This window comes from Leuresthes tenuis, unplaced genomic scaffold (genome assembly GCF_036924035.1).
Source record: "Leuresthes tenuis unplaced genomic scaffold, fLeuTen1.0.hap1 SCAF_1, whole genome shotgun sequence".
Taxonomy (NCBI): domain Eukaryota; kingdom Metazoa; phylum Chordata; class Actinopteri; order Atheriniformes; family Atherinopsidae; genus Leuresthes; species Leuresthes tenuis.
The window spans coordinates 40,543,908-40,570,365 of record NW_027325355.1 but is presented as its reverse complement, the minus strand read 5'-3'; the positions used below and the strand labels follow the sequence as shown (position 1 = coordinate 40,570,365).

Here is a 26,458-nt window from a genome sequence, read left to right as displayed (position 1 = left end):
CGCCACCTGCCAGCTTAGGTCCTCCAGTGAGTTCTTCAAGCTTCTCGATCCATTTGTCAGCTCCATCTGTTAAAGGAGTTAGTTTACTTGCAAGTGTCATCATATCCATAAATGACCATGGCACATACCTGAAGCTGTTATTGGGTCCTTTGGCCAGCAGCGGGTATATTCCAGAGGAGGGTTGTCGCTGTGGGTTCTTCTGACGTGGAACTGTTCGTTTGCGCAACTTCATCATCTCCTTTTTGTCTCCTTTCTCCATCAGTAAGTCAAGATCATAAGTTGACTCTCTGGCTTCAGAGCTTGGGGGCGGTGAACATTGTTTGCCACACGCCTGCTGACTTTTCAGGTTCTCATGTTCCTCTTCGTATTCCTCGTCTTCATCATTTTCGTCTTCTGGTATGTCTGACTCTTCGTCTTCATCCTGTGAGTCCCCGGCCTCACTTCTGCCAATCGAATGTTCTGATCCCTCTTCCTTTTCCTGTTGTTCTGACCTTTCCAGTATTGGCCCGGTCGCACCCTGTTGACTCTCTGTTATTAATCGGTCAACCATTGCTCGGCCTTTTTCTTCTTCAATCATTGTTTTCTTTTTCCAGTTGCCACCATCCTTCCCAGATCCTGTTTTCCTACGTTCTGCCTCTACATCTACCTCCCTCTGTATCTTGTGTGTTGCTTTCTTATGTGATCCCTCATCTGCATGCTGATCAGATGATGAGTCACTTGCCTCCCTCTGCCTGCGTGGCCTATTTTCTGAGTGGTGACAAGATGATGATGAGGCACCTGCCTCCCTATGTCTGGGTGACCTATCTTCTTCTTCTTCCTCTTCCTCGTTTACTGTAATCTTTATCCTTCCTGTAATTACTCCCCCTGCTCTGTTCTGCTCTAGCTGCACAAATTGTGTCACAGTCTGCTATAGAAGTTTATGTTATGTCACAGTTTGTTTAATCATGGTTTCAGTTATGTTCTAGTCCTGTTTTTCCCCTGCCACCTCAGTTCACTCAAGTCACCTGGTTAATTGTTCACAGCTGCACCTCATTCACTGATCACTCCCTCCATAGTATTTAGTCTTCTGGTTTCCTTTCAGTCACTGCAGAATCCTTACCTCACTATCCCTTCATGCTTCCACGACAAAAGATAAGTTTGATTGCCTGCCTCATAGCCTGTTTAAGATAGCGTTAGTCATAGTGTTTTTTCATAGCCTTGTTTTGTTAGTGTCTTTTTTTTATGTTAAGTATTTTTGATAATCCGGCTCTGCCGCGCCTTTTGTTCCTGCTCCCCGTTTTGGAAATAAACCCTTTTGATTATTTTGGAAAAGAACTGCATCTGGGTCCCTTCTCGCACCACGCACCGTGACAAATTGTCCCACTCTACCAGGGTTGTAAGGTGGCGGTCTGGGGCCTGTGTTTTTATTTATCATGGGGTTTCTGCTGGCTTCTACTCTGAAATACTGCAGGATGTCTCTCTGCTCAGCATTCTTCTGTTTTTTCTTCATGTGTGTTACTTCGTACTTTTTGTCCTTATTTCTTAACTCTTCCTCCACCTCATCACAGCATATTAGATCAAAGCTGCCTTCAAGAGGCCATCGATTTTTACCAGATGTTATCCTGTGCCAACTTTTCATACATCGGAGAATTTTGCGCCCGTTTGTTGGATGGGTGACCATGACTAGTTTTGCAGGCGTTATCTAATTTTCCTACTTTTGTTGGCTCCCATGTTTTATGGCAGTTCACAGCAATCTCCGGGGTAGTGTGGCTACTTATGAACTTTTTCTTTTTTTCACCTACTTTCTTACACCTGCTTTCTTTCCCTCTGCCCCCACTCTACTCAATGCAGAGCTGATATCTGCACTTTGGTATTTCCCAATTTTTGTTACAATTTCGTTACTCTACTAATAATTATTTTCACTGTTTTATGCTTAATTGGAATTTTTAAAGATGACCTATCACACCTATTGTGTGTCAATTCATTACACTACCACGTTTCTAGCGACCATATATTATTCATTTATGCTTGTGCACTATGCTTACAACATTAACACCTTTCATCTATATTATATGCCTGGTTTGCACTTTTAAAAACTATTCCAATTATACTTTAACCTTTTTTTTTTATATTTTATTTAATTAATTACACAATGATAACATAGGTACATTTTACAACACTTTTTTTGAAAATATCAATCCTTTTGTTAACTGCAAGTCTCTTCCTTCAACAGTTACTTTTTTGTACTCGCTGTACTTTACTGTTTTCTACAGTTTTTCCCTGCCTTGGACCACCCCTCGAGAAGGCACGGTGGTTGACGTCTCCACAGGCGGTACTTTTATCCTTATGCTTTACCTTAGCATTTTAGTCACCAATATAATTATTTCATCAATAACATAGACAAAATTCCTACAAAGTTTCCACTCATCTTCTTGCTGCTTTCTTTACTGACTTACTGCGACCTTCTTGATCAGACAGTCAGTGGGGCTGTCTGATTAAACCTTCCTTCTTCACCCTTTATATACCTCACCAGCACATAACTTACAACTCCAAGACCTGTAAGTGACATAACAGCCCATAGACAAATCAATAGGTTAAATATGCATTGTTGGAGCTTATCCATCCCACACTTGTCATATTTTCACACAATCATTCATACGTGGACCGATCACCAGCTGTTACTTATGCTCGTAAGCACATTCAATGTTACTAGGTTGTTTTAGGATAGTGTATTAATACCTTCTGACCACTGGAGCTTAGGTGGAGGCTGGATCCCCATAAATATGGAAAAAATAACCCCTTTGTGGTTCCTGGCCTCCAACCAGCGCCCGTGGCCTTCCGGTGTCGTCACATCCTCCTGGAAAGCTGGCTCGCCAATTGTTGTGACTTTTGTGGAGTCCAAAATACCTAATGTGCTATACTTAGTAGTTAAAGATGAGAAGTCACGAAGTGTCAAAGATGAGACAGATTCAGCTGGTTCCAATGAACGTTTTATTGCAGAGTTACAATTCGACCATACATGAGAAGTAGCCTGGGCTAAGTCTGAAAACGCTTCTGAAAGTTGCCCTCTTTTATACAAGTTGGGCCTGTGGATGCTCCTCCCCGGGACCCTCCTTTCATATGGCGTGTTTTCCCTAATCTTCCACCGTTATGTCTTAATCAATTAGTTTATCCGTGGCAGGGCCCTTTGTCCTGTCTTTTTTTAAAACATTTATTCATGTAATAGTCCTTCCCACTACTCCTGACTTCCCCTCTACATCCATATTTCCTGTTTACTATTGTTGCATTGATGCGTGACTCGACACTGACCTTTGGTACTTTCCATGACATTAATGCCTGACTTGTCATTACACAGAGCTAAACTTTGGTACTTTCCAAACATTAACTTTCGTAAGCATGCCTTCATATTCTATTACTTTTAGGGCCCGGTAAACTTACACCACACAGTCTCCCATCCAAGTACTAACCAGGTCCAACCCTGCTTGGCTTCCGAGATCAGACGAGATCGGGCATATTCAGGGTGGTGTGGCCGTAACTAACAATCTCTTTGACAAATGTGCATTATATAGGTACTGCAATCATACAGTTCCTCTATGTAACCAGATAATTGCTGAGAAAGGCTGATGTGTAGTGGGCACATCTTCTTCCTTGACGTGATCATTCTCTCCAGCTGAAACTGAGACTCTCAGATCACTTCGTGTCTGCCAACAAAACAGCAGCAGCTGAAGATGACCAACTTCCTCATGTGTCACAGGGTGATCAGACGTTGCAACAAAAGACATGCAGGTGGTAGAGAGAAGAGAAGAAGCTTACAGCACCTGGTATTCCCAAGCGGTCTCCCATCCAAGTACTAAGCAGGCCCAACCCTGCCTGGCTACCGAGATCAGATGAGGTCGGGCATGTTCAGGGTGGTGTGGCCGTAAGCAACAATGTGTGTGACAAATGTACATTATATAGGTACTGGAATCATACGGTTCCTCTATGCAACCAGATAATTGCAGAGAAAGGCTGATGTGTAGCGAGCATATCATCTTCTCTGCTGTGATCATTCTCTCCTGCTGAAACTGAGACTCTCAGATCACTTCGTGTCTGCCAACAAAGCGGCAGCAGCTGAAGATGACCAACTTCCTCATGTGTCACAGGGTGATCAGACGTTGCAACAAAAGACATGCATGTGGTAGAGAGAAGAGAAAAAGCTTACAGCACCTGGTATTCCCAAGCGATCTCCCATCCAAGTACCAACCAGGCCTGACCCTGCAGGCGTGTTCAGGGTGGTATGGACATAAGCCACTAAGTCACTGTGACAATGTATATGACATATGTATCATATAGGTGCTAGAACCATATGTTTACTCTATTTTATCAGATAATTGGCTTGAGAGGCTTATGTTGATCCTGCACATTTTCTTCTCTGATGTGTTCTCGGCAGCTGAAAATTAGATAGACTCTCAGATAACGTAGTGTCTGCCAACCTCTTCTGTTTCCTGTGTGTAGTTTTGTGTTCATCGTCACACAGAGAAACCAAGGAAACTTAATTTGGTGACATCCTCATAAACTGCCTTTTTTAAACAGTACAGTTATATTTTAGAAGTCAGAACACAATAACTGATGTTTTTTCAGCATCTGTAAAAAGCTCGTACGTCAACAGTTCTCTCGCTTACGGCCACACAGCCCTGAACATGCCTGATTTTGGATGGAAGACTACCTAGGAATTCCACATGCTGTAAGCTTTTTCGCTTCTCCACAAAAACCAAAGAGAAAGCTGCTGTCCCATCAAACTTCAACGTCTTCAAGATCCTAAAAGAATCAGCTTATTCGAGCTCTTATGAATATTCTGCATCATTTCAGTTTATTTCTGACATTCAGGTTTTCATTGCACATGATGACTGTGTTGAAAATATGTGCAACAATGTAAACCACCAAGATATTCTGAATAATAATTGTATTTATTCTCATTGAGGCTTATGTAAACCACAGACTGTATATAGTGTAAACTGTGTTTTCATTACTGAGCTGCTCTCATTCACCTGATGACACTCCTTCACTGTCACTGTTGAGAATGAGATTAAAATCCCTCCATTATTTATAGCTCCATCCATCCATCATCTACCGCTTATCCGAGGGTAGGGTCGCGGGGGCAGCAGCTTTAATAGAGAAACCCACACGTCCCTGTCCCCGGCCACTCACTCTATCTCTAAGGGAGAGCCCAGACGCCCTGCGGAGGAAACCCATTTCGGCCGCTTGTATTCGGAATCTCGTTCTTTCGGTCATTACCCACAACTCGTGACCATAGGTGAGGATGGGAACGGAGATTGACCAGTAAATAGAGAGCTTCGCCTTCTGGCTCAGCTCCTTCTTCACAACGATGGGTCGGTGCAGAACCCGAAACACTGCATACGCCGCACCGATCCGCCGCACCGATCCGCCGCACCGATCCGCCGCACGTTCCATTCGTCCCTCACTCGTGAACAAGACCCCGAGATACTTGAACTCCTCCACTTGGAGAAGGATCTCATTCCCGACCCGGAGAGAGCATTCCACCGGCTCTTCCTTTTCCGGCTGAGAACCATAGTCTCGGATTTGGAGGTGCTGATTCTCATCCCAGCCGCTTCACACTCGGCTGCGAATCGCTCCAGTGAGAGCTGAAAGTCACCACCTGACGATGCTAACAGAACCACATCATCCGCAAAAAGCAGAGACCCGATTCTGAGGTCGCCAAATCGGACACCCTCAACGCCCTGGCTCCGCCTAGAAATTCTGTCCATAAAAGTTAGGAACAGAACCGGTGACAAAGGGCAGCCCTGACGGAGTCCAACCCTCACCAGAAACTTATCCGACTGACTGCCGGTCATACAGAGACCGAACGGCCCCTATCAAGGGGTCCGGCACTCCATATTCCCGGAGCACCCCCCACAGGACTCCACAAGGGACACGGTCGAACGCTCTCTCCAACTCCACAAAACACATGTAGACTGGTTGGGCGAACTCCCATGCACCCTCCAGGATCCTGCCGAGGGTATAGAGCTGGTCCACTGTTCCACGGCCAGGACGAAAACCACACTGCACCTCCTGAATCCGAGGCTCGACTATCCGACGGATCCTCCTCTTCAGTACCCCCGAATAGACCTTACCAGGGAGGCTGAGGAGTGTGATACCCCTATAGTTGGAACACACCCTCCCACCACCCCGATCTGCCAGTCCAGAGGCACTGTCCCCAATGTCCATGCGATGCTGCAGAGGCGTGTCAGCCAAGACAGCCCTACAACATCCAGAGCCCTGAGAAACTCAGGACGGACCTCATCCACACCCAGGGTCTTGCCACCGAAGAGCTTTTTGACCACCTCGGCAACCTCAGCCCCAGAAATGGGAGGCCCTGTCTCCGAGCTCTCCGACTCTGCCTCCTCCGAGCACGTGTTGGTAGGATTGAGGAGGTCCTCGAAGTATTCCCCCCACCGACTCACAACGTCCCTAGTTGAGGTCAGCAAAGCCCCGTCCCCACCATACACAGTGTTGACAGCAACCGCCGAAACTGCAGCCCGCTTGGCCTGTCGGTACCCATCAGCTGCTTCCAGAGTCTCACTGGCCAAAAAGGCCCAATAGGACTCCTTCTTCAGCTTGCCGCCACGACATGCACCGACCACCTTACGGCCACGGCTCCGATCAGCCACCTCGACAATGAAGTCACGGAACATGGCCCATTTGGACTCAATGTCCCCCACCTCCCCCGGGATATGGTTGAGTTGAGAGTTAAAGCTCCTCCTGACGGGGGATTCCGACAAACGCTCCCAGCAGACCCTCACAATACGTTTGGGCCTGCCAGGTCTGATCGGCATCCTCCCCCACCAGCGGAGCCAACTCACCACCAGGTGCTGATCAGTTGACAGCTCCGCCCCTCTCTGTGTCCAGGACATACGGCCGCAAGTCCGACGAGACAACCACAAAGTCGATCATCGAACTGCAGCCAAGGGTGTCTTGGTGCCAAGTGCACATATGGACACCCTTATGCCTGAACATGGTGTTGGTTATGGACAGTCCATGACTGGCAGAGAAGTACCCTTTCTGTCAAAGGTACTGGAAAAAGTAGTTTTTAACCAGTTACAGTCTTTCTTAGAGAAAAATTATATTATCGAAAAATTCCAGTCCGGTTTTAGATCCCGACACAGCACTGATTCAGCACTTTTGAAGGTGCACAATAGCATCGCCCTGTCTGTGGATGCAGGGAGTCCCGCTGTGTTGGTGCTCCTGAACCTCACAGCCGCCGTCGACACAGTCTACCATGCAGTATGTATTACCCGCTTGGAGCAGTATGTTGGTGTCCGAGGCACCATCCTCCAGTGGTTCAGGTCATACCTGACAAATCGGACCCTTGTTTGGTGACCACAGCCCTTCTCAAGCTCCCCTTACCTGTGGGGTCCTTGAGTACGATTATAAAAAAACACGACCTGTACTTTAATTTTTACGCTGATGATGTGCAATTAGATCCACCATTGAGACACAACGAAAGCTCCGCACTCGCCAAGTTACTGGACTGTTTAAATGACGTAAAGCAGTGGCTAGGAAAGAACTTCCTGCACCTTAACGACAGCAAAACGGAATGTATTCTGTTCGGTACATCTCCACTGTCTAACACTTTTGCTGAAAACTGGGGCATTCTGGCCCCTTCTTTTAAAACGCACATAAAAAATCTTGGTGTGAAGTTCGACTGCAGGCTAAAATTTGACAAACAGATTAGTTCTGTGGTCAGAACTAGCTTCTTCCAACCTCCTTCAGGAGGACCTTGAGAAAGCAATCCATGCTTTTATCAGATTTAGACTGGACTATTGCAATACCCTGTACGTTGGCCTCTCCCAGTCTTCCACTGGACGTCTTCAACTGGCACAAAACGCTGGTGCCCGATTTTTAACCAACACGTCCAGACACGAGCATATCTCCCCTGTCCTTTCATCGCTCCACTGGCTTCCAGTCCGTTATAGAATTAATTTTAAACTTTTGATGTTTGTTTTTAAGGCCATTAACGGCCTGGCACCCACCTATCTGTCCGAGATCCTAAAAATCCGGGACCCTGGCAGGGCCCTACACTCCTCAGGCCAGCTTTTATTGGATGTCCCCAGATCAAAATGTAAACAGTGGGGTGACCACTCTTTCGCCTTTTGCGGCCCCCAGATTGTGGAATTAACTGCCCCCCGACATTCACACTGTTCCAGACCTCAACCTTTTTAAGTCAAAGCTGAAGACCCACTTTTTTAGTCTAGCTTTTAGCGGCAACTACAGAAGTCCTTTCCTCAGGTCATTTAATACACTTGCTTATACTGGTTTTATGTTTGGGGTTATTTATTTAATGTCGGTTACTGTTTTATGACTTGCATGTAAAGCACTTTGGGTACCTTTTGGGCATTGTAAAGGGCTATAAAAATAAATAAACTTGAAACTTAAGATGCAGCTTCTTTTATAATCAGAGACAAAGAGATAAAGAGGGTTTCTATCAGGCTCGACCTGAAGATGCCAGTCAGTATACAGAGCTCGATAGACAGCTTATGATCAAACATGACTGATGCAGTCTTAAGAAACCTTTAATCTGTAATATCTACATGCGAATTAAGAGCTAATATTTGACTTCTCTGGACTCTGTTCCAGCTTGCCATGAAAATACTATGAAACATTCACATTTCCTGTACAGCTGCCTGCTAAAAGTATCTAACAGTGTTGATCTGATAGATGCAGAGAAAACAGATTTTCTTCATGTTGAACTTTCAGTGGAAGGTTAATGAATTTATTTTTCCGTTTAACAGAGATCAAATAAGAATTCAACAACCACTTGAACAATCCTGCCTGGACTGAGGTGAAACCTGCACTGTCCTTTTCAATGAAGGAAACTTCCCTGTTCCCTCCCCAAACTGATCTGAAGGTGGGAGGATGTGTGATAGTAGAGGAGCTCTCAATGAAGATTAGTTGATCAGCTGCAACAAAAGGAGGTGGAATTTATTTTGTATCACAGCACAGACGGTGTTTCTGCTCTGAGTCACGCACTGCTCTGCCAAATGGAGGAAATGGCTCAGAAAAGGGTTAAACTGGACCTGGAAGCCTTCTCTTGTTCGATCTGTCTGGATCTACTGAAGGATCCGGTGACTATTCCCTGTAGACACAGCTACTGCATGAACTGTATTAAAGGCTACTGGAATGGAAAAAATAAGAAGGGAATTCACAGATGCCCTCAATGCAGGAAAACTCACACCGAGGCCTGTCCTGGAGAAAAGCACCATGTTAGCTGATTTAGTGGAGCAGCTGAAGAAGACTGGACTCCAAGCAGCTCCTACTGATCACTGCCATGCTGGACCTGAAGATGTGGGCTGGAGTTTCTGCTCTGGATGAAAACTGAAAACAATCAAGTCCTGTTTATTGTGTCTGGCCTCTTACTGTGAGAAACACCTTCAGCCTCATTTTGATGTGACTCCATTCAAGAAACACAAGCTGGTGGAGCCCTCCAAGAGCCTACAGGAGAATATCTGCTGTCGTCATGATGAGGCAATGAAGATATTCTTCCATAATGATCAGAAGTCTATCTGTTATCTCTGCCCTGTGGATGATCATAAAGACCACGACACAGTGTCAGCTGCAGCGGAAAGGACTGAGAGGCGGAGAGAGCTGCAGGGCAGTCGACAACAAATCCAGCAGAGAATCCAGGACAGAGAGAAATATGTGAAGCTGCTTCATCAGGAGGTGGAGGCCATCAATCAGTCTGCTGATAAAACAGTGGAGGACAGTGAGAAAAGAAGCTCTGATGTGAAGCAGCAGCTCAGATCCCAGCAGCAAACTGAAGTGAGTTGAGTCAAAGAGCTTCAGGAGAAGCTGGAGCAGGAGATCACTGAGCTGAAGAGGAAAGAAGCTGAACTGAAGCAGCTCTCACACACAGAGGATCACAACCAGTTTCTACACAACTACCCCTCACTGTCAGCACTCAGTGGGTCAACACACTCATCCAGCATCAATATCCGTTCTCTGAGGTACTTTGAGGATGTGACAGCAGCTGCATCAGAGCTCAGATAAACTACAGGACATTCTGAGAGAGAAATGGACAAACATCTCACAGACAGTCAATAAGGTGGATGTTTTACTGCCAGAATCAGAATCCGAGCCAAAGAGCAGAGCTGACTTCTTAAAATATTCATGTGACATCACACTGGATCCAAACACAGCAAACACATATCTGTTACTGTCAGAGGGGAACAGAAAAGTGACAGTAATGAAACAACCTCAGTCTTATTCTGCTCATCCAGACAGATTCACAGAATGGTGTCAGGTCCTGAGTAGAGAGAGTCTGACTGGACGTTGTTACTGGGAGGTGGAGAGGAGAGGGGGAGGAGCTGATGTAGCAGTCGCATACAAGAACATCAGCTGAACAGGGAATGAATGTGGATTTGGACGTAATGACAAATCTTGGGCATTAAAATGTTACCAAAACAGTTATGAATTTTGGTCCAACAAGATGAAAGCCTCCATCTCAGATCCTCAGTCCTCCAGAGTAGGAGTGTAGCTGGATCACAGAGCAGGTATTCTGTCCTTCTACAGCGTCTCTGAAACCATGACTCTCCTCCAAAGAGTCCAGACCACATTCACTCAGCCGCTCTATGCTGGAGTTAGGATTGGATGGACTGGAGCCACAGCTGAGTTGTGTGAAGTGAAATAAAGGTATTCAGTCAGTTTGTTGCAGAGAGTTCATTGCTGTGATGTCTCTGCGCTCCTGTTCTGTTGTTTATTTGCTGCTTTTTCCTGTGTTTTTGCAGCCATGGAGGATATCACTGCTAATGCTGAGTTTTATTCTCAGAAATATTTCTACTTCTCTAAGCTCTGAATATTAGTTGAATTCTTGTGTTATTGTGTTTGTATGTTGTTGTTTTTCTTCCACTTCATGGAGCCAAACAGAGAAATCAGCAGACATTCCTTTATCACAGATTCTTTTCACATCTCATCACTTTGTAAATGTGAACATTATTCTGCAGTTAAACTTACTTTGATCTGTTTGAGAGATCAAATGTTGTTGCTGTTTTGAAAACTCTCAGTAATGATCTACTTGGTAACCCAGAAACTAAATGTTCTGATTCTCGATGTTTTTCTGTAAATAATAAATTGTGGATTCATCCTGATCATGAATTGTGTTTCTGTGAAAATGGGAGTGAGGGATGTAGAGGAGGTTAAAGCTCCTGTTCTGTTCATTTAGACTGAACTCTGCCTGTGTTTTGCTCACTTTGACTCAGAACATCTTGGTTAATTTTAATTCATAATACAGAAATATTACCTAAAGTCTCTTTCAACTACTCACAGCTTGTAGGCCTCATTGAACTGAGTTTATAAAACTAATTTCAATCAACCCAAGAACACCCTCACACAAAGACTGATTTACCCAAAGGATTAAACATATGCACTGCGAAGACTGTGCAGACCTCTTTATAGGAGAGACCAAACAACAGCTGCACAAGCGCATGGTACAACACAGGAGAGCCACCTCTTCAGTTCAAGACTCAGCAGTGTACATACATCCCAAGGAGAAGGGACAATCTTTTGAGGACAGTAATGTCCACATTCTGGACAGAGAAGACAGATGGTTTGAGAGGGGAGGAAGCCATGATCGTTAGAATCACACAGTCTTAAAGTGGAGCTTCTTCTTATGTTTCTATGCAGCTGAGCACTCACATCATGATGATGACTGACGTGTGTAGAAATCCTGCTCTTCAGCACATTTCACATCCAACAAGGTTTAAAGTTTACATTACTCAGCTTTGATGCTGCTTCCACATCTCTTATTGTCTGTAATGAACCTCCAGCTGTTATTTGATGTCTTTTGTTGAAACATCTGATCACCCTGTGACACATCAGGAAGTTAATCAGCTTCAGCTGCTGATTTGTTGGCAGACACCTCAGTTTATTTTGGCTCTCAGTCTCCATGTTGCTAATCCTGGATCTGCTGAGATGTCCCAGGTCATTGTTGGCTTTGATCCTCATACATTTAACTTTGTCCTGAGAAAGGAGAAGTTCCAAAAAGTGCAAAAGGGACAGCTGACATAGCCTATATCATGCCAACGTTTCCCAACATTTGGGGCTGCAGTTTTTCATTTAGTTTCAGACTTGTTTTTGGATTCAAATGTTGATGAGTTTCTGTGACAGATAGGCTCCAGTGCCCCTGAAACCATGTAAAGCAAATGGAAGCATGGATAGTTTGTGGGACATTTATTCCACTGATTGAGATCTTTTTGTTCCATTTCATGTAAAGTTATCCTAAAAAAAATAAGTGTGACCACAGACTCTCCGCCACTGGCCTCCCCCAGTAGTGTTCCTGCTTTCAACGACTCCTTCAGAGAATGAAGATGCATGATGGAGAAGCGGTTTGGCTGCAGAAGCGGACTACTTGCTTCAGTACTGCTATCTCTGTCTGTTGTAGTAGCCACACTAGTCACCTGTGGTAGTTCTTGTATCCCATGCTCAAGAGGACTGTTCTAAAGACTGTTTGAGACCACCCTTACCCGCACAATGTATCAACAGGTAGAGAGTGACAATGATGATGAGGTTGCAGATGATGTTTAAAGTGCAAAGCAGTGAACCCGAGTAAATTCTCAATGATTTGTTTTATGGAAATCTTCCTGAAGTGTTCAACAATGATGTAGAACATATACAAGCAATAAATAGCAATAGAATTTTTTATTTTTTTTTTTACTCTGACAACAATCAGTTTCCTGATATGTAGTGCAGACTTGTCTCCTTGCTGCACGGTTTCACAGCTTGAAGTTGAGCCTCGTGCTCTTTTAGTGTTGGAATAGCCTTAACTTTCAGCTTCAGTCATGAGCGTCATACAGCTGTCTGGAAAGTACAGGGAGTAACACACATTTTCTTCAAAAATATTTGTGTAGAAAGAACATGAAAAGCATGACAAATGTTGACATCTGACCTTTAATAAAATGTAGAACAATAAAATACAGTGTAAAGCTAGAGTGTAAAGCTAGATTTCACATCAAACTGAAACTATATATTGCTTATATAGATGTGATATGTTTATATAAATACCCACAGCTGGTGCAAAGGTACTTTGTGAATCTTGACGAAAGAAAACATATGTTCAGTATAACAGAATAAAACATGTTTCTAGTTACAAACAGATTGCATATTGTTCTGTCCATCAACTCACAACTGATGCCATGTTTGTCTTGAACGATCAGAAATCTGTCCACAGTTCAAACAATCCCAACAAATTATAAAGCACTTTCAATCGCTCTTCAAACATGTGCTACCCACAGAACATTCAGAACAAACGTCCTGACAAGAGAAGGTGGTAATCCACAAAGAAGAGTTTTAATCTGAACAAAGGCTTCTGATTGGTAGTTGCAGTGTGGGTACGTAGGTGTCTCTTCAGAATAGATATTACAGTGAAAGCTACCCCAGACCGACCACAGCTGTATGGTTTCTCTCCTGTATGAATACGTTGGTGTGTCTTTAGATCAGATAATACGGTGAAAGCTGCCCCACACGGTCAGTGTGGGGCAGCTTTCTCCTGTATGAAGCCTCTTAAGGATACCTCAGATGTGATGATCTTTTGAAAACTTTCCCAAAGTGCTTACAGCTGTGCCATCTGGATCCCTGCAATATCAGAGAGGAAGAAGACTTAGATTCTTTTGACATTAACAAAAAAGATTTCTCTATGCTAACCTTCGCTAACCAACATATTCTAAATGGACTTGGACAGACCGAGCCACACAGGTCTCAATATCTCAGATCAAACGTGAACACGGAGGGTGCGTTTATAAGTACCCTCAGCTATCAGCACTATTCTCTGATGTGTTCTGCAGATATTCAGGTTTTTAAGCAGTAAACTCTTGCTTTTTCACTCTTTCACCAATTATTTTTTGTCATGATGAAACTTTGAAAAGGAACTTGTGATACAATATTTCTAAATGACAGAAGGAAGCACAGTTTTATCTAAGTTGTTCACTTAAACATCATTTAGAGGTTGGGCTGAAAAAAGTTGATTACCACTGGTTTGAATTAATAAAAGTAACAGTGATGGTAATACATGACATTCTTTACACTAACCCTTTGTTCCAGCTGACAACCCAGAGGTCTGCAGCCGTTCAGCTCAACAGCCATCAGGGAAACACAGCCTTTGTTTCTCTCTAAAACAACTCTTTACACTGAGGTAGAGAGCTCTACAAACCTGTCATCTAACCATTAAAGGCCCAGAAGTATTACCACCACCAGGTTTAATTCATGTAATCCAAAGACTGATGGCCTCTGTCTGCAACTGTCAGTAAATACAATAAGATCCAGCTGTGGCGTGCAGCATGTTAAACCACACCCACTTTTCTTCTTCTCTGACTACCTTTCTGGATAGTTTTTAACCATCTAGTCACATTTCATTGAACTTATTACTGTGGTTTTTATTTAAATCCCTGTGAACTTTGAAATGCTTCTTTAAAGACCCACTAAGGTCACAGTTCAAAATATTTGGAGCTTTTTGATCAACTTCAGAATTTTTTTTTTATTATTTACTCTGTAGAACGACACCTACTGTGTGCAATACCCCATAAATCTCATCTGAGTCAGTGTAAGATGATCAACTTAAAACATTTTATTAAATTACGATAATGATATTGTTTGAGGAAATGGTCCCAATATCATTCCAAAGGCTGAAGTTCAGATTTTCTCTGTTTCTAAATTTGTTCTCATTTCCAGAAGTTTTCAGGGATCCAGGAAAGTAACACAGAGTAATCTCAGATTTGTCACAGTTACACTCTGAAGCCCATTTTTGAACAGTTCAGTTCTCAGGGAGGTTCAGTCTGGACTGATTTTTAAACTTTTTAAATTTTGAGCTGATCTCTCCTAATAAGGCAGGCACATAATAATTGTGTGAAACAGAATAGAAATACTTTATTGATCCCACAGTGAAAGAAAGTAATAATTAATGTTTATTAAATATTTTAAAAATATATGATATGTAACATATATGATAAATAAATTATAAAATTATATTAATTACTATTATCATTATAGTGGAGCCACATCAATCACCAACTGCTTCATATATATTGTCCACAAGTTCTTGTGTACTTCTGAAACGTCATCACAGAAGGACTAGTGTTCCAATTTAAAGTTGTTTTTTTTTCTCTCTGCTATGTTTAAAGGAGAACTCCGTTTTCTTTTTTAAACCTAGACCTTATTTCTGCATGAAATACGTTTATCTACTCACCAAGAACAGTTTGGTGATAGTTGGCGCCCTTAGGAAGCTATTTAGACAACTCGCGATCTGCGTATATATTTATATAATTCAGTGAACAGGGCAGGGAAGATGCAGCCTCTAAATAAGGCATTATGTGTCTTTATTTCACCAATACTTTAAGAAGAATTAATGAATGAACGTGTACTATTGCTCTGTTAGTTCATTGGTGCTTTTATGTGGCTACTTGCGGCTATAGGAGCGCTAACGGAGGGCTTTCTACACAGGCACTCTACTAGCACTACTTCATCCACACGCTCCCCTGGAACACAGTTTATTTACTCCTTTCTCTGTGACAGTCGGCTAACTTCACAGAGTTTGCAACTGCTAGTTTTGTGCAACATGGCAGGATATTTATAAAATTTTGACAATGTGATTGACGACTTTGAGTAAGATGGACGTTCTTACCGGAGTGAATGAGCTGTGCTGCAGCCATGCGTGTGGATGAAGTGGTCCCAGTAGAGGTCTGTGTAGAATTCCCTCCGTTAGCTCTACTTGCTGCAAGTAGCTACATAACAGTAGCTATGTGCTAACAGAGCTATAGTACACGTTCGTTCCTTCATTTTTTGAATTATTAGTATTGGTGAAATAAACAGATAATGCCTTATTGAGAGGCTGCATCATCCCTGCCCTGTTCACTCCATTATATGGATATACGTTGTTCGTGAGTTTTCTAAATAGCTTCGGAATGACGCAGACTAGGTTTAAAAATACAGGCGTTCCCCTTTAATAGTGGAAGAAAGATACACAATGCAAAGAGAAGTCACAGTATTGTGATGAAGAAAACCATTTATCAGTGCATACAAAAAAAAGTTTCAACTTGCCAGGCTCAATTTGTGAGGGAGCCTTAAGGCTGGATTCAGTTTCTCAACAGTTTTTGGTTTTAAATCTATACCACTTCACCGGCCTTTGAAAACAAAGTGCTGAAGTCAGCATGAACAAAGGTCAACATGCAAAAATTGTGATCGTGTGTCTGTAATATTGTAATGATTTACCTTGGCTGGGTGAAGCTCCAGTTTCCTCCTTATTCTCATGCAAGTCACGGTAATGCCTTAGCATGGATGAGGTATTGTTATTGTATCCCAACTCCTTGGAACACAATAAATACCTCATCTATGAAAACATTAATTATCGACCTATATCCAATCTCCCTTTTTTGTCTAAAGTTCTTGAAAAAATAGTTGCAGTTCAACTTTGTGATCATTTACATAGAAATAATCTGTTTGAAGAGTTTCAGGATTCAGAGTGCATCATAGCACAGAAACAGCACTGGTGAAAGTTACCAATGATCTCCTCTTGGCCTCTGATAGTGGACTTGTTTCTGTGCTTGTCCTGTTGGATCTCAGTGCTGCATTTGATACGATCGATCACAGCATTCTGTTACAGAGACTTGAACATGTTATTGGGATTAAAGGAACTGCATTAAACTGGCTTAAGTCATATTTATCTGATAAATTCCAGTTTGTTCTTGTAAATGAAGAATCTTCCTCACACGTTGCAGTAAGTCATGGAGTTCCTCAGGGTTCTGTGCTTGGACCGATTCTTTTTACTTTATACATGCTTCCATTAGGTAACATTATCAGACAGCCTGGCATACATTTCCATTGTTATGCTGATGATACTCAGCTGTACTTATCTATGAAACCAGAAGAAACCAATAGGTTGGTCAGACTACAAGCCTGTCTTAAAGACATAAAGACCTGGATGACTCAGAACTGTCTGCTTTTAAATTCAGACAAAACTGAAGTTGTTCTCTTTGGACCTGAGCGCTTCAGGGAGAAATTGTCTAGTTATATAGTTACTCTAGATGGTATTTCCTTGGCTTCTAGTTCTACAGTGAGGAACCTTGGAGTTATTTTTGACCAGAATTTATCATTTGACGCACATATAAAATTGGTTTCTAGGACTGCCTTCTTTCACCTTCGTAATATTGCTAAAATCAGGAACATCTTGTCTCAGGGTGATGCAGAGAAACTAGTTCATGCATTTGTTACTTCAAGATTGGACTACTGTAATTCCTTATTATTGGGCTGTCCCACATATTCTCTGAAAAGCCTCCAGCTGATCCAAAATGCTGCAGCCAGAGTTCTGATGAGAACTAACAGGAGAGATCATGTTTCTCCAGTCTTCATTGGCTCCCTGTTAAATTCACAATAGAATTTAAGATTCTTCTTCTCACATATAAAGCTCTTAATGACCGAGCTCCATCATATCTTAAAGATCTCATTGTAAGATATTTTCCTAACAGAGCACTTCGCTCCCAAACTGCAGGTTTACTTGTTGTTCCCAGAGTTTCTAAAAGTAGAATGGGAGGTAGAGCCTTCAGTTATCAGGCCCCTCTCTTGTGGAATAAGCTGCCAGTAAATGTCCGGGAAGCAGACACCCTTTCCACTTTTAAGATTAGGCTTAAAACTTTCCTTTTTGATAAAGCTTATAGTTAGGGATGGCTCAGGTAATCCTGAAACATCCCATAGTTAAGCTGCTATAGGCTTAGACTGCTGGGGGACCTCATCTGTCACACCTTTCCTCACTTTGCTCTCTTTTTCCCCCTGTTTAATTTCACAATTGATTTTATGTACATGTGACATTATTGTGGTTATTAACTTGTGTTTCCCTGTTCCAACAGATATCCTTTGAATGGCGTTATGGTGTTTTTCCCCCCTCTTTTCCCCCTTTTCTGTTTTCTCAAACCCCAGCTGCTCGAGGCGGATGGCCACCCTTCCTGAGTCTGGTTCTGCCAGAGGTTTCTTCCAGGTAAAAGGGAGTCGTTCCTTTCCACAGTCGCCACAGGCACGCTCAGGACGGGAGATTGGACTGAAGACCAGTTTGGGTGCAATCTGTTGGTTTCCTTAGCTAGGATATTAATTTTTGAATTGGCTCTATATGAATTAATTGGATTATGATTACGATGAATTGAATTCCAATTGGCTTGAATTGGACTATATTACTTAAGTGCCTTGAGATGACAATTGTTGTAATCTGGCGCTATATAAATAAAATTGAATTGAAATTTAATTGAATTAAGAAACAGTGAAATATACAGTTCTATAAGTAAATCTAATGCATTTGAAACATGTCCGATTTAGCTTACCTTATTTGGAAATATTAAATGAAAAATGTTCCCACACGGGGGAAATCCTCCTCTTCCAAGCTGGCTCCATCCTCTTACCTATCCTTCTCTCCTCACTCTAAAAACTATCTCCAAACTATATTAACACTATCCAAACTCTAGTATCCGAACTGTCAAAACTCTATCCAAAACCTGAACTGACCGCAACTCTCCATCAAAAACCCTCCTTTTGAATATAGAATGAGGGGTTTATATGCCTGTTAACACTCGCGGCACAATCTGAACCACTTGGTGCAGCCGGGTAGCGAGGCTTCGGATGCCATCGTTTTCTGCTCCTCCCCTGACGCCGTTTCTCAACATCAAATACGCTTAGATACATGTGTACTTACAAGTATGGACAGGTCGGTACAAACTTCTGAGGACGGAAGGAAGCAAGTACGCTCATTATGCATTTGGAACGGAAGCGTTGACGCCAAAAAATTTAAAACATTTGTAGAAAGAAGATGGACTGAGCTGTGCTTGCAGTTGCTGTTGTTATGCTTTACTTTAAAGATGAAGAGGACGCGGTGAGGCTGAGGAGGGAGATACAGGAGCGATAACCCAGGATGTAGAGGAGGAGGAGCAGGAGGCTTCTCTAACCCTCTAACTCTAACCCTTCTCCTCCTTCTCATTATGGCATACCCGTCAACTTTGGTACGTATTTTTCCCCCAACGTCTCTTTTTTTTCAGTATTTATGAATGATACATCCATCTTTTTAAAAGATGGATCAGTGCAAGAAAAAACTCTCAGTACCATCTCAGAATTTTCCAAAGCTTCTGGTCTATCTCTTAACATCTTTTCCCCCACTTTTCCGTTTTCTCAAACCCCAGCTGGTCGAGGCAGATGGCCACCCTTCCTGAGTCTGGTTCTGCCAGAGGTTTCTTCCTGTTAAAAGGGAGTCGTTCCTTTCCACAGTCGCCACAGGCACGCTCAGGACGGGAGATTGGACTGAAGACAAGTTTCGGTGCAATCTGTTGGTTTCCTTAGCCAGGATATTATTTTTTGAATGGGCTCTATATGAATTAATTGGATTATGATTACGATGAATTGAATTCCAATTGACTTGAAATGGACTATGTTACTTAAGTGCCTTGAGATGACAATTGTTGTAATCTGGCGCTATATAAATAAAATTGAATTGAATTATTCCATCAATGTAGTGACAAGCCTGTAGAAATCTATAGAAATCATCATTATTCAAATCAAAATGTCTTTTTAGGTTTTAGGGCTATAGCTGCGCTAATTTCTTTCTTTGTTACTTCTGCAGCAAGTTGGTTACTCTGATCAACAATTTATTTAGGAAGAAGATTATTCTGGAAGAAATCTTCCATTTTTTCTCAATCCTCCATCTACATGAGGTTGAGAGTATCGTCTTTGAAAATATATCTCAAAACAGTTCTGTATATCTTCCAATTTATGGTGTATTAAATGAGTCATGGGGTTTTTAAATTTCTCTCTTTAAATGAGAACTGGATCCAGTTATCTCACCCCTTAGCACTGCCTTACATGCATCCCACAATGTTTGAGGTGAAACTTCACCATTGTCCAAAAACTCAGTAATATCCTTTTTAATTTGGTCCTTCGTATCATTCAATATGTGAATATTTAAACTCCTTAAAGTGTTTCTCTGATATCGTTCAACATTTAGTTTGAAGTAAACAGGGCTGTGGTCCCAAAGGTCCATAATCCCTATGCTACAACCACCAACCCTGTGGAAATATTTGCCAAAGAAAAGAAAAGAATCAATTCTCCAATATATGAAATGTGGATTAGAAAAATGTGAGTAGTCTTTCTTAAGAGGATTTAATTCTCTCCAGAGAATTAAGATGATATCCTATGTGCATTTTACGCAATTTTCGGTGCTTTCCTGTGTACCAAAACTCACCTGGTGTACAAAATTACTCCGTAGTGCCCCCTACTCATTTGCTAAATACCTGTGCCGTTAGATTTGCTGCCTTCGTCATGCCCAGGCGCACAAAAAAGCCTGGGACTTCATGGCGCCGGTCCACAGGAAGTCGGCCATTTTGAGCTGAGCAAATTGGTGCGGTTTTGCCTTTTTCCACACCTTGTATATGATTGAACTTCTCCTACAGATTTAATGCTATCGGCTTCACACTTGGTCAGGTTACTCTACAACCATGGGGGATTAAAAGTTAGAAGAACCTTTTCCAAAGTCTGAAGGCTTTGGCAGACTTTGATGACTCGCTACTGCTCGCCACAAAACAAAGTCACTCATAAGTTTTGCATACATTGTGCGATCTTCACCAAACTTCATAGGCTTGCCCGGGACTCTGCCCTGACAGCATACATATGCGCATAGTGACACTCTCCTATAGTGCCACCTGCTGGTGGTTGGAAACGTCACTTTGTTTCCACACCTCGCATGTGATCAAACTCCTCCTACAGAATTAATGATACCGGCTTCAAACTTGGTCAGGTTAGTCTTTGGCCATGGGGGATTAAAAGTTGTGAGCATCATTTCCAAAGTCTGAAGGTTGTGGCCGTGGCTGGCCAGCGAATGTCGTGTGATGGCGTTTGTTGTTGAAAGCCATATCATCGCATGGTCATGAAACTTGGCACCCAAGTCCACGCTGACGACCAAAATATTGTGTGTGGCCGGAGCAAAATGGCTCTAGAGCGCCCCCTACAAATTTTCTAAATACCCCTGCCATTGGGGTTAGTTTTGCGTAGGCGGACGAAATTCGATACACACCTTCGTCATTCCCAGGCACACAAAAAAAGCCTCTTTACGTGATGATACCAGTTCCAAAGGAAGTCGGCCATTTTGAATGGAAAATGCAAATTGGTGCGATTTTGCCTGTTTCCACATCTCACATATATGATCGAAGTCCTCCTACAGATGTCATGGACAGAGGTTCATGACATGGACAGATGTAATGAACGTGTACTCTGGCCCGATCATCGCCGCTTGCAGCTTTAATTTCATATTGAAATCCCCCCACAAATTAAAGACACAGTCAGATGCAGAGCTGTCTGGCCTTAAGACGACCATCAGCTGTGGAGGAACACCTGAGCACAGTGACTGAACAGCAACACAGAACCACATTAACAGAGGACACACTCAGTGCACACACACTGGCCACTGAGACGGGCCTCTATCAGAGATCATGGCTCCCTGTGGAGCAGAGAGGATGTACACAGTCCAACAGTAACAGCGTGGAGACACAGCTACACTTTCTAACACAATGTGACTCATTCTAACAGCTGCCTGAAAAGGATCTGAAGAAATGTCCCTTCATACACCCATAGTCTCCAGCACGGACAAACTGCCCGTTCTGTTAGGAGAAATGAAGCAGAGCTGGATCAGGCTTTGTCTCTGCTGTGAATGGCTTCAGAGAGCTGTGTGGAGAACCAAGGACTGGATCTGGTTCTGATTCTGTGCTTTTATAAGGGCCACATCTGTCAGCAGGAATATTCAAACACTGAAAAGTCTTCCAGAGCCACGGCAGGATCACTAACAGAGAATATATGATCAGAGTCATTTCAAACATCCTGAAGCTTCAAATGCTCATTTCCTGTGCTGATCATTAGAGACAGTGATTTACTCTGATACAGGTGATTGTGAAGACCCAAAAATATCTGCTGTTTATGTTCAACCAGTGTTTCTGCTGTGAGCAAAGGAAAAAGGCTCCCACATGTGTGATTGTTCATGTAACACTCAAGCCAGTTAGGCGGCTAGCCCACCGGGAAATGTCCTGGTGCTCCCGATGTCCAGTCCAAAACTGCTCTCAACTCCTCCGCTAATGCTGGCCATGCCTCTTCTGTGTGCAAGCTGCGCTTTGAACCCTCTTCCAGTTATAACAATGTGACTGACAAAGACAATATGCAGAATATCGACATCTAGAGGCTCAAGAGTGTAGTTGCAACAACATAAAAATAATTCCAGCAGATGGGTTGCTAGGTTCATTGCCGAAGCATTGCAAAGGATCAGCCTGCACACAAACGGTAACACTGTAGCAGATTGTATTAGCCTGACAGTTTTGAAAAACATCGGTAGGTCAAAGCTGCGTGCGGTAGACCACGACTATGTTAAGGGGACTCACCCGGCTCTGGCCGAGCCACCATGTCCGCCGGCTGTCTGCAGACCTAACTGTTCTCTCATCTTGACGGGAAGGAGGAGTTTACCCGAGATAAACAGACATGGAGCATCAGTAACGTGTGTGGACACTTTGTTTTGTTGCATTTCTCCTTCTTTTTGACAAAAATAAACTCAATACACAACGGATAATGTAACGATCACTCGACTGAATAACAATATAACAATCAAAAATATAGCAACAGGATTATAACAACAACCACTCGCTCTCCTCACTTTAACTAAATGTGGCTCACCACTAGCAGCAAAAAACTTAACTTACTGGTCGAGTAGAAAAGTCGCCATTTCAGTGTAGCTCTTGATGCCGTGGAAATCTTTTACCTGCATCCATCTAGTGTAGGCATTGCCAATATTTACTTTAGTTTTTGCCCGTCTCAGTCACTCTGCTGCTGAGATGGATAAAATGGACTAAATATCATTTTTAAGGAAACCCTATACTGTCATTCTGCACCCCTCTAAACACCTTGTGGATGTATTATTTTTGAAAAAAATATAGCTTTTCATAAAAATCCTACACATTCAACCTTTAAGTTATAAGGAATGAGGTACAACACTTGTTTACAACTTGTTTGCCCCGCCCATCAGTTGGCCCATCAGGAGGACAACTCACTCATAAAACTCTGTATGAATCTTCACATTATTTATTGGATGATAACACAGCCCAAAAGGAAACTGACAAAATGATGTCCAGGTAATTTCCTGTGGTGTCAGACGCCTAAAGCTGCTGTAACAATCATACAAAGACCATCCACAAGTGTTCCGTTAGTTGTTCATAAAAACAGTTTGATGAATCCTGACCTGAGTGTTTCCAGTCTGCAGTTTGGATTCTTCAGTCCAGCAGATACCTGCTTCACCCCTGAATCCTGCAAGTTGTTGTTACTCAGGTCCAATTCTGTCAGACTAGAGGACTGGGAGCTGAGGACAGAGCTTCACAGCTTCTCTCTGAGAGGTTACAGTAACTCAATCTGAGGAAAAAATAAAGAGATAAGTAGTAATCTGTGACGTTCTCTCCTATAAAAAAAAAATAAAAAAAAAACAGCAGTGTATTCATACACATTCTTCTGATATGTACTTTCAGAGCTTTGATGGAGGCTTTGACCACTGGCAGCAGCCACAGAAGAGCCCCTGAAGCAGAGTATTTCTTCAAGTCAAACACATCCAGATCTTTTCCTGATGACAGTAAGATGAAGATCAGATCTGACCACTGAGCAGGAGACAGTTTATCTGTGGAGAGACTTCCTGAACTCAGGGACTGTTGGATCTGCTCCACTAGAGAACGATCATTCAGACAGTGGAACAGATTGATGCTTCTCTCTGCAGACAGACTCTCACTAATCTTCTTGATGTAATCGACTGTTTCCCGATTGGTCTGTGAGCTATTTCCTGTCTGTGTCAGCAGGCCTTGTAGGAGACTCTGGTCTGCAGTGAAAGACCCAGGAGGAAGCGGAGGAACAGGTCCAGGTGTCCATTTGAACTCTGTAAGGCCTTGTTCACAGGACTCTGGTAGAAGAGAGTCTCTTTTAGTGTATTAGACTTTGGAGACTTTGATTGTTCTTCCATCAGGTTGACTCCAGAGTTGATGAGGATCAGATGGACATGAAGAGTAGCCAGAAACTCCTGAACACTCGGATGAAGCAGAACACCTTCTCCTGGTATAGCCCTCTCTCCTCTTTAAATATCTATGTGAAAACTCCTGAGTACACTGAGCCTGCTGAGATATCAATGCCACACACTGTCAGGTCTGATTCGTAGAAGATCAGGTTTCCTTTCTGCTGCTGCTCAAATGCCAGTTTTCCCAGAGACTCAATCATCTTCCTGCTCTCCGGACTCCAGTGTGGATCTGTCTCAGTTCCTCCATCATACTTGACCTTCTTCAACCTGGAACTCTTCAAAGCTGAAGATTCCTGCTTATTTGGTTTCATTAAAGAAGTGATGAACAAGTTCCACCAAGCTGAACTTTTTCTCTTTCAGCACATTCAGCTCTCTGAAAGTGAATGGAAACATGAACTGGATGTCCTGGTTGGCTTTGCCTTCAGCCCAGTCCAGAATGAACTTCTGTGTTCAGACTGCTTTCCTAATGCCAGCCACTCCCTTTGTCATCACTGTTCTGATTGGTTCATCTCTTCCAGGTGGGAGTTTAAAGATGTCCTCTTGTCTGATGGTTGTTTCTGCTCTGTCTACTTTCCTGGATGCTGTTTCAATCTGTCTGACCTCATGTTCATCATTGACCTCTCCAGTCTCTCCCTCTGTGACGTAGAGCTCTGTGTAGATCTGATTCAGAAGGGTTGGGTGTCCTGCTTTAGAAATCCCCTCAAACACACAGGAACTTCTTCTTCAGAGCAGATTTATATTGGAAAACTGGGTCAAAAAGTTCTAAATAAACACAACAAATTGATCAGTCAATACAATACAGAGAAAATCTTCAAACTTTTAATTTCTCTGAGAATGAGTATTTGAACATCCGTTGTTCTGTGTATTAAGACATCAGTAAATGTGTCATTTATCCAGCAGGTTAAATCTTTAGACAAATCCTCTTACTGCTCTGCAGACGGTCAGCCAGCTCCTCCTGCTTCATCCTCCTCAGGATGTGAACTGTGATCCTCACTAATGTGTCTCTGCTGCTCCTCTGCTCTTCATCCTCATCCTCCCTCTTACTCTCTAAGCATTCTGGGTAATCTGGACTCAGAACCTTCTGGATCTTCTTCAGCTCCTCCTTCACAAAAGTGACCATGTTGACCTCCAGCAGCTGGACCAAAATTGTATATGAATGAGCCAATCAGACTGAAATCATCAAACATCAGATTCATGTTGGACACCCTGACAATCCACTGGTCTACAAAGTGCAGCATGGAGATGACTGTGAACAGAATAGATGGAAAAGTAGTTCTTGTACATGTACAGACCATAAATATGGAGTCCAGCTGTGTTTGATGCTGCTGGGCAGACTGACCACTGGGAACCTCTGCTGGTCCACTCTGTGGAGGAATCATGAATCATGTCTGTCCACACAGAGACAAACACAAGGTAAAGTGAAGTGATGTGGGGTTGTGAACAGTGAATCAGAGGACTCCCTGTAGTGGGAAAGCTTTACTAGTCCTGCTGATCCCACTGAGAATCAACAGCTCAGCCTGCAGCATCTTGGAGCTTTCAGCTCACTTTGGTTGTGTCCCAACAGCTCTCACCAACTCCCTCAGAAAGCTTTCCCTCCCTGCTGAAGTTCAATTCAATTCATCCATCCATTTTCTATACCGTCAATCCATCAGTTGGGTAGCGGGTGGGCTTGAGCCTACCCAAGCAGTCATTGGCATTGGGCGAAAGGCGGGGTACACCCTGGACAGGGTAGCGCTAAATTACAATTGCCATCTCGAGGCACTTAAATAATATAGTCCAATTCAAGCCAATTGGAATTCAATTTATTGTAATCATAATCCAATGAAATTCAATTAATTGATTTAAAAATAATCCAATTAATTCATGTAGAGCCAATTCAAAAACAGTATCCTAGCTAAGGAAACCAATAGATTGCACTGAAACTTGTCTTCAGTCCAATCTCCCGTCCTGAGCATGTCTCAGGCGACTGTGGAAAGGAACGACTCCCTTTTAACAGGAAGAAACCTCTGGCAGAACCAGACTCAGGAAGGGTGGCCATCCGCCTCGACCAGCTGGGGTTTGAGAAAACAGAAAAGTGGGGGAAAAAACACCATAACACCATTCAAAGGATACCTGTTGGAACAGGCAAACACAAGTTAATAACCACAATAATGTCACATGTACATAATATCATTTGAGAAATTAAACAGGGGGAAAAAAAGAGAGCAAAGTGAGGAAAGGTGTGACAGATGAGGTCCCCCAGCAGTCTAAGCCTATAGCAGCTTAACTATGGGATGTTACAGGATTACCCGAGCCATCCCCAACTATAAGCTTTATCAAAGAGGAAAGTTTTAAGCCTAATCTTAAAAGTGGAAAGCGTGTCTGCTTCCCAGACATTTACTGGCA

At 42.9% G+C, this 26,458-nt stretch overlaps 2 pseudogenes; both read right to left on the bottom strand.

Moving 5' to 3' along the window:
- The window catches only part of LOC140291422 (NLR family CARD domain-containing protein 3-like), a 46,507-nt pseudogene extending 21,055 nt beyond the window's left edge, over window positions 1–25,452 (bottom strand).
- On the bottom strand, window positions 3,786–3,904 carry LOC140299546 (5S ribosomal RNA; annotated as a pseudogene).
- Window positions 25,453–26,458: the final 1,006 nt, after the last annotated feature.